Source organism: Cheilinus undulatus, linkage group 1 (assembly GCF_018320785.1).
Source record: "Cheilinus undulatus linkage group 1, ASM1832078v1, whole genome shotgun sequence".
NCBI lineage: Eukaryota > Metazoa > Chordata > Actinopteri > Labriformes > Labridae > Cheilinus > Cheilinus undulatus.
The window spans coordinates 22,873,726-22,887,029 of NC_054865.1; the positions used below are offsets into that span (position 1 = coordinate 22,873,726).

Below are 13,304 nucleotides of genomic sequence, written 5' to 3' on the forward strand. Positions count from 1 at the left end.
TCATAGATTAGTGAAAGCCGACGGTCTATGTGCCAACAGCCCACTGGGAGACTGCTGGAGAGGTCTCAGTAAGTCACAGAGGGACACAAGTTAGCATGCAGATTGTTAAGCAGTGAGTACGCTGCACAAACTGAAGACATGGTCTCATAAACGGTGGCTCTTATTTTAGACAGCCTAGAAGAAATATTTTCTTATGATTTAATTTCTGCACATCTGTGAGAAGCCGCTTTAAAGAATCATCGGCAGACAAGGCTGAGCATTTGCATAACTACTCAAAGTGTTCTCTTTATATACTATTCACCTAATCACAAAAAGAATGACAGCCCTCCTGCAGAGTAAAAATCATAATGAGAGCAGCTGGTCAGCAATTTAGTTTTTAGGAGATCGTACAGCGAACTTTAGATGAAGTCTGGCTTAATTCGTAATGCTTGACCCAAATAAAGTTCATTATATATTCATTTTTTAGAACTATTATTAACATAGGAGTTAAATGATGATAAATCTAAATAAAGTCTGTTATATTACCATTAATATAAGAGTTAAATCAGTCCGACATTGTCGCAAGCACGTTTGCAGATGGAGCCTGTGCAACTGGTGGAGGATTATGTGATTGTCACAGTTGTCCTCTCTTGTTTCATTATTATAATTCAGCATGTAGTAATGATACGTCCTAGGAGCAGACAAAATGTGCAAGGGCATGTGTCTGTCCTTAGTGATACTAGAATTTGGATCATATATCAATTTATTTAAACTAATGTTATGTAATCGCTGGGCTTGTTAGTCTGAAAACTCACATATTTTTCGTCTACATTTATTTCCTTATGTGGCGGAATTGCCTGTATTAATATTGTGGCGAAGACATTCAATTCAAGTGACTTCCTGTATTAGATGACGAGATTTGGCACCAATTTTCTGACTTCCGGTATGGAGTTGAGGTCCTCCGCTGCGTCCAGGTCCCTCTCAGCAACACTGACAGTGACTCTCGTAAAAAGATCACAACAAATGTCTCCCGAAAACAGCACAGCAACAACAGGAGGAGCAAAGATTTTTGATCAATCCTATACTGGTTTCCTATTGGTTAATCAAAAAAATCAAAGAGCAGTAATACGTTTTGAGCATAGACTGTAGAAAGAATTGGACAAACCCCGTGTGACGTCAGTCGTCTGCTTACAATAGGCAGACTCAAACGGCTCTTGAAGCCAATCCGTGGAGGCTTCCATATTGAAATCGCGGTCTCAACTGGACTTTGGATCAACCTAACGGCCCACCCACCAGGTGCGACTTCCTGTCAGGAAGAAATGACAGAAATGGAGCCTCTGCCTGCTGAGCTATCTATCAATCAAATGAGACACGCCAATCAGCTTTCAGTATTATTCAAACGATCGCGGTACAAAAAAAAACACCCCTGTACAGTGGGAGCACAATATGACACTAGCTCAGGAGACACGTTTGGTGTTTTGAACCAGGCTGTAAACCAGTTTATTTCTAGTGTCAAAACTAGCTGTTTAACAGGTGTCCAGATGGGACTTCCAGTGTTCCTGTAGCCAGCCTCAAGTAGACACTTGCGATTTACCAGTTTTTTGCACTTCAGCATTGGCTTCATTTTTCAGGACCGGAGGTTGCCGCTTGGTTTTGAGCGTGCAGAGAAATTTTCGTACGTGGCCACAGAGGAAAATCAGAGTGGCAGTTTCACAAACCAGCAGAAACTTCCAGCATGAGAGGAGAATGGTTAAAGCAAGATCAAGTGAAATCTGAGCAAGCAGCTGAAGATCAGACAGCTAGACATTATGAGCAAAATCTGTGCGCAAGAGGCAGTTTTGAGGACAAATGTAGTTTTTGATGTAAAGTTCAAAGACAAATTTAAGCCCACAATCAAAAACTCATGCTCTCAAAATGTTGAATTGTGTTCTTGAGATTTGCTACAATAGTGAGTCCATACATGAGCAATGGTGGGATTTTTCAATGAACTATACTTGAAGGTGAAATTCTCAACATTTTCGTCATGCTGGATAACTATAATACAGCATTAATACAGCATTAAAATCACTGATGACAGCTGACCAGTTCTCCTTTTTCTTGGTTTTATTGATGAACTGGAAAATCAAGGTACATGCCACCACCTATTGTGTTTGAATCAATATTTTAGTTAGCTGTGTGTGTGTGATGTGCGATACTACTGATTTCCTTTGCGATCCGATACCAAGTAAAATTCAGGTTGGTATCACCGATACTGCTCCGATACTTGCCGTGAATGCTTTGTTGTATTTAGATTCAGCTATGTATGCAGACTCAAAACGGACTTCACAAAGGCAAAAAGAGTTAATAGTTTTCATACTCTTGCCATTTTATATTAAAAGCTATGTGCTTTAAATTAAATTGGCAGTAACAAAAAAACATGGTTTAATGACTAAGTCACAATTGCACAAGTTTGTTACTACCTACATTTTAAAATATTCAATTAACCATCAGACAAAACAAATGAGACAGACTGATTATAATGCAACTGAGAATTATTTTATAGATACAATGTTAATACCTTATTCGTAAATTGTTTTTCAGTTGTATTTTTGTTTTTTAAAGCAGTTGCTGTTTTATTGCAAGTATTCAATATTGAAGTTTTACTCAACAGGTAACCGTAAGGCCAGCTCAGACTACACGAATTCAGCCAGATTTAATCCCGACTGCGACGTCGAAGCTCGTCATCAAAACTCAGGCCCGATTTTTGAGAGTCAGGGATGACAAAAGGTCTTGTAGTGTGGCATAATTAACGACGCATCCAAGACCCCTTACAATTCCTCACGACCACAATTCAACAAGACTAGCATGTCAGAATTTTTCGTACATTGTCCTCTAGTTTGACACCCTGACGTCAACGACCTGAATCTTGATGTCTAACAACAGGAGAGCGTTTGCTCCTTGTCTTTGCACCATCACGTAAAAGATTTACCATCCTTTATTCTCTAAATCTAATGTGTACATTTTATGTTGTTTACGTTATCACATGCATACCTTAAGGTCTATCTGAAGGAGAGCCAGTCCATATTGTCCTCCTTTTGATACATCCATACTTATATCCATAATCCAATTCATAATTGTTTCTTATTTTACTTTTTTTTAATTTTGGGCAAAAGACTGCTACAATCACATAGAGTGCTTCTGTTGTAGAGTGATTGACACTCTTTGCCCCCCCCCCCCCCCCACCACCACCAACAACAACCTGTGAACTCGCAGTCAGTCGCGGAGATAGTGGTGACGTCAGCATATACTGAGCGGTCCGGACCACTCTTGTAGTGTGGCCAGGCTGTCGGCCAAGACGGGACAAGATTTTGGTTGCATAGTCTGACATGGTGCTGTCGTGAGCGACCAAAAAAATTGTGTAGTCTGAGGTAGCCTTTACCTGACTAAATCTAGGCCTACTGAATGGATGTGAGGTGATTTAAGGGACATAGATTTTTATTACAAGCTGAACTTATGCAGCTGTTTATTGTGGCATTTATTAATTTATTTCATTACTAATTTAATAACCATATTTATTCATGTACATTTGACTAGAATATGATTCCATAGCTTCAAGAATGTGGGGAACTCCTGTTGTTTGTTCATTAAGACAAAAACCTAAGTCTAGTAGACTGACATACATCACTTTCCCAAAACTCAGGGACAGTGCTACACATCGCCAACAGCTCCTTCTCTACCTGGATAGTGTCTACCTGCAGCTCCAAAGGACTCAGAGAGTGACGTCTGTCTCACCCTAGCAGCACCTGTCTGTCTCCTCTCCTGCCCTCATCATATTCTGTTTTATGGTTGATTCTCAGATGTTTAACGAGGTTTGTGTTGTTACCACAATACTTAACCCTTGGATCCTACTATGTCCATTTTAAAAACATTAATAATTTCTATCATCATTATTTTGAGTTGATAGTCACATTTTTATTAACCTTGCAAAGCAAATGGATATGCCCATTTCCTGATTTTTCACTGGCGACTCCATCTTGTTAAGCTCCCATCTGAACTGTTTGGCCCAGTTAAAAAGTGACAGGACCAATCAGCGACAAATCTTTTCATTCAGGATCAAATGAAGCGATTTGTGCCACTATGGATATGGATGTCTGAGAGTGGGCTACATGTGTAAGGAAAAATTTTGTGTGCTCCTACATGTGTGCCCGGGTGCGAATCTGCATCTATTACAGCCAGACATCCTGGAAGTGGAGTGTTTATAGTCAAAAATGTTACTTTTGGGTTCTGCAGTCTGGGACTAAGAAAGGGGGGCATTTGGACAATTTCAACTTTGCTCTCACTTCATAGCAAGTGGATGAACATGCATGAGGATGCACGGGTCCTTTCGATCAATAGGTAAGAATATATCATATCTCAAATATGCAGTCAATTTATATGTGTGCGTAATTAGTGTAATTGCAGTCACATTTTGGTTAGAGGTGGAAATGCGTGTGTTGGTGATTCGTATCCTACATTTTTCCTCTGATTTCTCATGCCTGTACATAAGATAAACCTAACATGAACAAATGCATTCGCTCGCATATGATTTGGTAGAGGAGGAGGCTCGAGAAAAGGATGGTGAAACTGGCGTGTTTTTCACTTTGATAGACTCATCTGTTTAGCATGGACGCTATTTCACTGAATCCATGTCATAGGCATAGTGTACAATACCTGGCATGAAAAGGATGTAACATTGATTGTTTTTTGTTTGTTTTTTTCTTTTTTTTCTTTTTTAGTGGTCAGGGTTGAAGTTGTGGAAGAGATTTGAGTCGGTGAAAGTAAAAAAAAAAAAAAGATTGAAAAAATAGTGTTTTATTAACAGTTTTCTGCACGTCCAGAACATGGACATACAAGGACATATGGAGCTAAAATATGGCATGTGGCACTACAATAAAAATTTCAATGCATCAAAATAAATTTTACTACTCATCATTGACATGGCCAAGACTATATTTATTTAAACAAAGTTTTTCTTTCTAGACCATTTTATATGGGAAATATGGTGTTTTTTTACCATAAAAAATAACAGTGACATGGTGTACAATAACTGGTATAAAAATGGTGTAACATTGATTTTTTTTGTTTGTCTGTTTGTTTTTTTGTGGTCAGGGTTGAAGTTTTTGAAGAGATTTGAAGCAGTGAAAGTTTACAAAAAAAGTTGAAATTTTTTTTTTTATTAACACAGTGCTTAACAAATTTATTAGACAACCTTTCATATTTGTCTCAGAGACCATCCAGCATCATGAATTGCTTTAATGCGGACTCTTTCAATTTCAGCGAGCTCTGCACGTTTTACCATTTTGAACAGGAATGAGGGATTTCAAACTGAATTCACCCAAATTTGAAGCGGCTCACTGGGCTTCTCTAAGAGGTCTGAAATTAATCAAGCATAACACTCAACCACTAAAACTAACAGTGTTGAGAATCCGTGTAGCGGTCTCGCGATACTTCTTGTGTTTTGCTATGAATGCCCACGTCATATGGTTGCGAGTACCGTAATGAACCATGTATGTGCGCATGCCCACAATTCTCAGCTTTCCAACACCGTTGGAATTTTTCTGACTGGACAAACTTTGACAGTTACGGTAATAATACTCCGGACATATAAAACACAGCACTGGCGCTGGGTCAGTAGGTAAAGGGTCAAGTACAATAGTCCTGGTGTTATTTTTTACATTTGCACCAAACAGATAAAACAATCTGCATTTTATGGCTTTAAATTAGCTAAAACAAACATCTGTTTTGTATAATCTTTTCTGGAAAGGCGTCGCCATGTCACATTTTATCTTAGAAACTTTATATAAAAGGTAGAATGTTACCGCCTCTAACCAACGTTACGTTACTAGAGACGCCTTCATCTTCTCCCGCACCTGCACCATATCAGCTCTGAGAGCTCCTGCTTCCAGTAGTGCTGGTGCTGGAGTCAACAGCTCAAACAGGTAGTGCTCAGGACCACCACAGTCCACCACAAAACTACTGCCTGCTTCAGGGGACTCTGAAGGGGAGAAATCCTCCACCTCAAAAGATCACTCTGAGGCAGTAGCGCTGTGGGATTTTGTGCCTCTTTGCATTTTTCCCTGGCTAGGGGATCTCACCATTACCAGTGTTGCCAGATACAGCTGATAGTTTCCAGCCCAAAACTTGTCCAAAAACCGCCAGAATGCACAAAAATACACCAATTAATCAATATTTAGTGCTTTTTCTTATTACGAACGTACAAAACTCCATAAAAGTCCGCTGACAGCTTAATTACACCGAAAATAACTCCTATAGTGACAAGCAACAACAACCATCACAACATACTGATTCCAGGTGCATGACCACCACCTCTCTACTCCTCAAAAAACGGCAGATCTTATGAAGCCCAACAACATAACAGAATTAATCTGTTTATTTCATATCATCAGCACAGCAACTGGTTAGGGTTATACCATAGACTGTAGAAAGAATTGGACAAACCCCATTTGACGTCAGTCGTCTGCTTACAATAGGCGGAGTAAAATGGCTTTTGAAGCCAATCTGTGGAGGCTTCCATATTGAATCGCAGTCTCAACCGGACTTTGGATCAACCTAACAGCCCGCCCACTAAGCGTGACTTCCTGTCAGTTTGCTAGCTAGCATTCTGGTTGACAGGAACAGAGCCTCTGCCTGCCGAGCTATCTGTCAATCAAATGAGATGCACCAATCACCGTGAAGTGAGGTTTATTCTAAATATAATCCAGACAATCGTGGTACAAAAAAAAATTCACCCCCATACAGTGGGAGCACAATAAGACACTAGCTAATGAGACACATTTGGTGTTTTGAACCAGGCTGTAAACCAGTTTATTTTGTGTGTCAAAACCAGCTTTTTAACAGGTGTGCAGACGGAACTTCCAATTTTCCTGCAGCCAGCCTCAAGTGGACACTCACGGTATAGCAATTTTTCACTTCCGCATTGGCTTCATTTTTTAGGACTGGAGGTTGTCGCTTGGGTTATACACACACTCCACTTTCAGAATGATAAATAGACTTATCACAATTATTATAATTTACAGGTGACAGACATGACTGTGTCATCTTACCTTTAGATGCTGGGGGTTGCTCCTCTAACACACCGATTAAGAGCACAGAAACGTCTGATCGTAACAGCTGTCTACATCAGAGTATGTGGCAGCTGGGTGTGCAAGACAGTAACATGAGGCTAATTCATAACTCCTCATCAGAATGTTTTGCTAGCTATACTGAAGCGTTCAACTTTTTATTTACTTTATCAGGACTCCCACTGTTGCTAACAACAGGACGTTTTCCAGCTTTGTATAAGCTTTCACTAACTCAGTACAGGCTACTGTGGGGCGTAGCCAACGCCAAAAACAACCAAATTTCCCATTTTTATCAGTCTCCGAGAGTTTAACTCTCTTGCAGACACACATGCACACACATAAAAACACACACGGGCCAATGTGCACGCAACTGTCTCTCTCTCGCGTGCGCTGTCTCCCAATTACATCATGGATCCCTCCACTGAACTCTACAGGATACTCAGAGTGACTGCTTCAAAAGCGCTGCAGTAAGTTTGATGCGTTCACTGACATCAAGGAGAACTCACTTACTGTCATAACTGTCAGTTTACTTAACTAAACAAAACAATTAAGAATGTAAACCAGTCTGTTAAGATGCAGTTAAAAACCTGCCTAACTTAAGGAAAACCAGCCCAAATTATATCAACCCGTCAAATTGCTCTTACATGGTAAGTGGTCAAAGACAACTTGAGCATAGAGCATACCACAACGTGTTCTTTAGAAAACTAAGTAGCTATAACCCTGATTCCAGAAAAGTAGGGATGGGGCAACAAAGACTGAAAAAGTAAGTAGTACTAATAAGAAACAGCTGGAGGAGAATTTTGCAACTCATTAGACATTTCATATCCCACCATCTACAGTCTATAATATCATTAAAAGACTCAGAGAATCTGGAGAAATCTTATGTGAGCAAGGGACAAGGCCAGAGATCAATACTGGATGCTCATGATCTTCAGACTAGGGATGGCTGATACCAAATTTTTAAAATTCAATGCAATACTGATACTTTTTGATGTAATTTTCCTATACTGATACCGATTACGATACTTTTGAAGAAATAGTAAAATATTGGACTATTGCACTTTTGAAAGGAAAACATTTTAGGCAAATACAGACATATCCAGGTCATTCAAAAATCATGCAAGCAGGTAAAAAGTAAACAAATATATACAAATAAATAATTATAGCACAAACTTACACGTAAAAATACCCAATTACTTTTCATTAAAAAATGTACGTACATAGGAGAGATCGATTGTTCAACTACAGCAACTAGTTTCAAGCAAGAATTTAAGAAAAACAAGTGATCAAATATTTTCATAGAAATATTCATCTTTTTATGTTTGTAGGATTTGGTCTTCATACATTTTGAGGTACTGGCATGTGGCCTCGCGGTACTTTTTGTGTATTCTTACAATTTTGAAGTTTACTTGTGGGCCAAATTGATGGAACAGCTGGGTTCATATGCGTGGAGCTGCTGAGATCTGTTACTCATGTATGACTGGTCCCCAAAGTCACATGGTACCTGTCCGATTGGTCTCCAAAGTCACATGACACAGTCAAGCAGAAGATGCCACACAATCTTGGGGAGATGCACAAGGAAGCACTTGGAGCAGAAGCAGTAGCAAGATGCATTTTAAAGTTGGGTATCAATACTTTTTTAAAAAGATCAATACAGAACAGTACTTTGTAAATATCAATATCTCGATACTGTAGTATCAATACTCCCACCACTACTTCAGGCCCTTAGCATTAAATACAGGCATGATTCTGTACTGGAAATCACTGCGAGGGGCTCAGGGACACTCCCAGAAGTCGTCTGTCAGCACAGTTTGCCGTGCAATCCAATAATGCAAGTTAAAGCCGTATCATGCAGAGAAGAAGCCATATGTGAACAAGATCCGCAAATGGCAATGTCTTCTCTGGGACAAAGATCATTTAATATGGAGTGAGGTGAATGGGAAACTGTTCAGTGGTCAGATGAATCACAATTTGAAATTCCTTTTGGAAACCACAGACACCATGTCCTGTGGACTTAAGGCGAGAGGGACCATCCAGCTTGTTATGCTGGCTCAGTTCAAAAGCCTGCATCTCTGATGGTGTAATTGGCACCTATGGCATGAGTTAATTTTAAAATATTTCTATTATTATTCATTGATAGTGTTAACCTGTAAAGATATTGGATGTTTCCTTTTTATGGCAGCAGTATTGGTAAAAATCCCAGGACAAATTGGTCACTTTGTGGAACCATAAAGTGAATCTTGACTCTGGAATACTGGTTAACAAAAAGTTAGCCTCATCAAATTATTAACTCAGTTAACTGATGAACTGCTACTGAGGTTCATATCTTTGTTGACAGATTAACGGCTAATGGAGTTAAACTTTGGTTGTCTGTGTCAACCCCTGAATAAACATAGCCATAGTCAGAGGAGCAGGATGACAACTTTGGTAAAAATGTGAAAAAAAAAGAACAAAATCATCAGGGAAATAAGATATACTGCTCAAAACAAAGGTTTCTCTGAGGAGCTTTATTTAAGAAAGACCATCTCACTACCCATCTCATGAATCATTTCTTTTATAACACAAACAATAATAGACAGTTTCTGTAAGTTCCAGAGTTTGAACAGTGACTATAATCTTCCCTAAATAACGCAACTTTGAGTTTCATTGTAATGATGATTCGATGTCACACCCTTACAGTTATGATCCAAACTGATGTCAGTGAGTTAAAATATCCATCAGTTTCATCACATTGTTTTCTGAGGAGTGAGGAGGGACAATTACCTCTGAACAGGCCAACCTTTGATCAGTATAACAGTAAAGTTATGTAACCCAGCATAAAAACCTGCAGCAGACTCAGCCTTATGTTCAGAACTGAGCGGCTGCCAGGAGTCCTGCGGTCCTCCACACAGAGGTATGGTTTGTTTCTGTCACTTTACAGCAAAGCTTCACTCAGATGAATTTAAGCTGTCTTAATTGTTTTATTTGAAAGATTCCTGTAGATCTCTTTCCTGTGCTTTACTGTGGTTTAGTTATTCACTCAATATGTAAGATGTCTTATATAACAGATTTAATACATGGTTTTGCTGGTTTTTTTTTCCTCCCTATCTTTGTGGGTTTTTTAACTCACATTTGTTTTATATGCTTGATTACATTTCCATGACCTTTTAACAGCAGAAGTCACAGCCGATCAAGATGCAAAGTTTTTTAAAAATGACTTCAGACAAAAAGGGAGAACACCTGTACGGAGAGAGAGCTTTGTCAGCCTGAATTTGCAGATCCCTGTTGGTTCTATTGTCTTTGCTTTTGTGTTAGTTTTGTAAAGCTGTGTTGTCAGATAGATTACACTATCGCAAAGTACAGTAGTGGCATGTTAGTCTAATAAATAAAGTATATAGATAATACTTTCGATGCCTTGTCACATTGCATTAAAACTCTTACATCCTTATTCATGAAAAATGCCAATAGTATACTATGAAATAACAACAGTGGGATTTTACATGTGTTGTAGTTTTAACTCATAATCACAGTACAAGCAGAAGTGGAAAAAGTACACATCAAAAGTTCCACACTTCTCCAATTTGTGCTTGATTTTCCTTTCTGTGAAAGTGTATTCTATACCATGTTATATAGATCTCCTGAATTATTTGGCTTTTTTAAAATTATATATGATGTGAAACACTTTGGTCAGCTGAAAACTGTTTTAAATGTGCTATACGAATAATGTTTTCTTACTAAGTAAAAGTACAGTTACTCTGGTTAAAATTCAATGAAGTAAAAGTAAAATTACATGTCTATAAATCTACTCTAGTAATTTAGAAATATTTAATTCAAAGTTTACTTTAGGTAGCTGCTGAGGAATTGTACAATAGAGAATAGATCTCAAGTCACACTGTGAAAACAAATATTAAGGCTCCACTTATTTTATTTATTTAATTTAGTTCATTTACCATGCCCATAGCTAAAATGTTAAGTTGCAAAAACTGTGCCAAATATTTAAGTTTTGAACTGAAAAAATGTTGGTTCAACTTAATTCTATATGTTCACTTGGTATGTACCTTACATAATGTAAGAAACTCGTTAAGTTTTTAAAAGTGCACTCAATGCTTAATAATCTGTTCACTCAACATAAATCAAGTTGGATTTGTGCAGTGACCTCACATCTCTAGCAAAGCTGAGTGTTAAAAAGAACTCACAGAGTTAAATGTATAACACTTTGAAATAGTTGGTAACACTCTATTTGAAGGGGTATGCATAGGACTGACATGTCTGTCATAACCATGGGACTTGCCATTCATATGAAGGAGGCTTTATGAACACTGACGAATGTTGTCATGAGGAGCCATTTGGCCACTTATGTCACCTGTAATGCAGTAAATTAAGATCACTTCTACGCACTCCACTACATGACTGGACATTGCAAATCATGAGAGTCAGTGTATTTCTCTCTGTCTGGTTGCCCTGCAGCTTTTTTTCCTTTCCTGGAGAGCCACATCAGTAAATACTGGCTCCATCCCGACTCTCCCCTATTGTTTCCAGTCTTTAAGCTACGCTAAGACAGCTGGCTACAGCGTTACATTACTGTACAAAGAAGCAAAAGGGATCAAACTTTGTATTACAGGTGACTTTGACTAAATGACACTTACAGACAGCATTCATAGACGTTCATAAAACCTCCTTCATGTGAATGGCAGTGTCATGTCAGTCTTATAATTACCTCTTTCAATAAAGTGTTACCAAAGTGTCTGTGTTGGTCCACCCTGTATATACTGTAGTTAAACTTGTTAAATATTTTACAGTATGACAGAGCAGCAGTAACTCTTTAAAATCTGTGGCAAGGAGGATCACCTCTGACAGTAACAAAGCAGAGAGTCAACCTCATAGCAAGGCAACTCACACTGATGAGGAATACGCACTATGCATCCTTATGGATCACCTAAAGTCACATGCATAAACTCTAAGTCAGTGGATAACTTCACTCATGGTGTAAATGTATTTATCAACAAAAACAACAATCCACCTCTTCACGTTTTAATTGCAGCTTTAACGCCATACTTTTGGGTTTAAAAAAAGCGAACTTTTTTTTTTTACTTAAGTGGTAAACCAAACAGACTTCACTTCATTTGGGATGTGGGTTAATTAAGAGCACAAAGACATATGCAAGCTTACTTGTGTTACTGAGTAAAATTAACTAAGTTCAGCACAAAACAATCTGCGTATTTGTGTTTAAACATCCCTTTTTTATGTATTTCATGTTCAGATATTTTCTGCAGCATCTGGTAGCTACACATACTCAAAATAACACTGTCAGAGTTAATACGAACACAATAAAGTGTATATAAGGGTCCACACCACAGTCTTGATTCAAGTCTTCTTAGAGAGTTGGTATCGTAACACTAATAAAGTGTCATTATTGACTCTTTCCAGAGTTAAAGATTGACTCTTCCTAACACTTAACAGTGTTACTGTTGCTCAACACTTATTTTTAGTGTAAGAAATTTACTCTCTCAGTGTAACATTTTTTAGAAGATTTCCTTTAATTTTCAGTGTAAATGTCAAGATTTTGGGTTGATTTTAATTTTGCACATTTGTCATAATTACCACGACTTGTCATCTGAAGTGGAACACACAGTATGTAGCAAAGTCATAACCTGACATGCCAGATGGATTTGTTTCACACATCCATCTGGGAAAGCTTCAATAGGAAACGTCTGAGAAAAGGCAGAGGCTTTGAAAAAAACTCAGAGTGTGATTGGGTGAACGTTCTGTCTTTCACATCTCTACGGGCCAATCAGAGCAACAAAACACATGATGTAGCAGCTATCGAGCTGCGTGTGTGCAGCTACTGAGGAATAACGTGAAACATGGCGACTATAGACATGTAAGCACTCGACTTTCGTGGTTTTTGAAAAGAAAACAACTCACTGCTGTTCTTTGTTCTTCTTTTAACAAAGAAAAGTTTTCAAGTTCTGATAAAACTGGTGCTTTAGCAGCATCCACGCTAATGTCTTCCACCATAATTGCACAGGCCTCTTGTTGCTGTTTGCTTACATCACGACTCCGCCGCACCTGAAAGTACTGCCCCTTGTTGCTGATTGGTCCTGTCACTTTTCCTGTCACGGTTCTGATGGGAGCTTTACAAGATGGATTCGCCGGTGATAAACAAGGAAATGGGTGTATCCATCTGCTTTGCAAGGTTACCCTCCCCCATCTCTCCTGCTGCTTCATCATCCAACCCTCACTGCG

General features: G+C 38.6%; 1 protein-coding gene across 1 annotated transcript in view; it reads left to right on the plus strand.

Moving 5' to 3' along the window:
- The first annotated feature begins 9,898 nt into the window (after positions 1-9,898).
- The window catches only part of abcc12 (ATP-binding cassette, sub-family C (CFTR/MRP), member 12), a 46,435-nt gene continuing 43,029 nt past the window's right edge, over positions 9,899-13,304 (plus strand). Inside the window, exon 1 of the mRNA XM_041789549.1 lies at positions 9,899-9,972. The gene's annotated coding sequence lies outside the window, so the exon portion shown is untranslated. The remainder of the gene's footprint in view (positions 9,973-13,304) is intronic.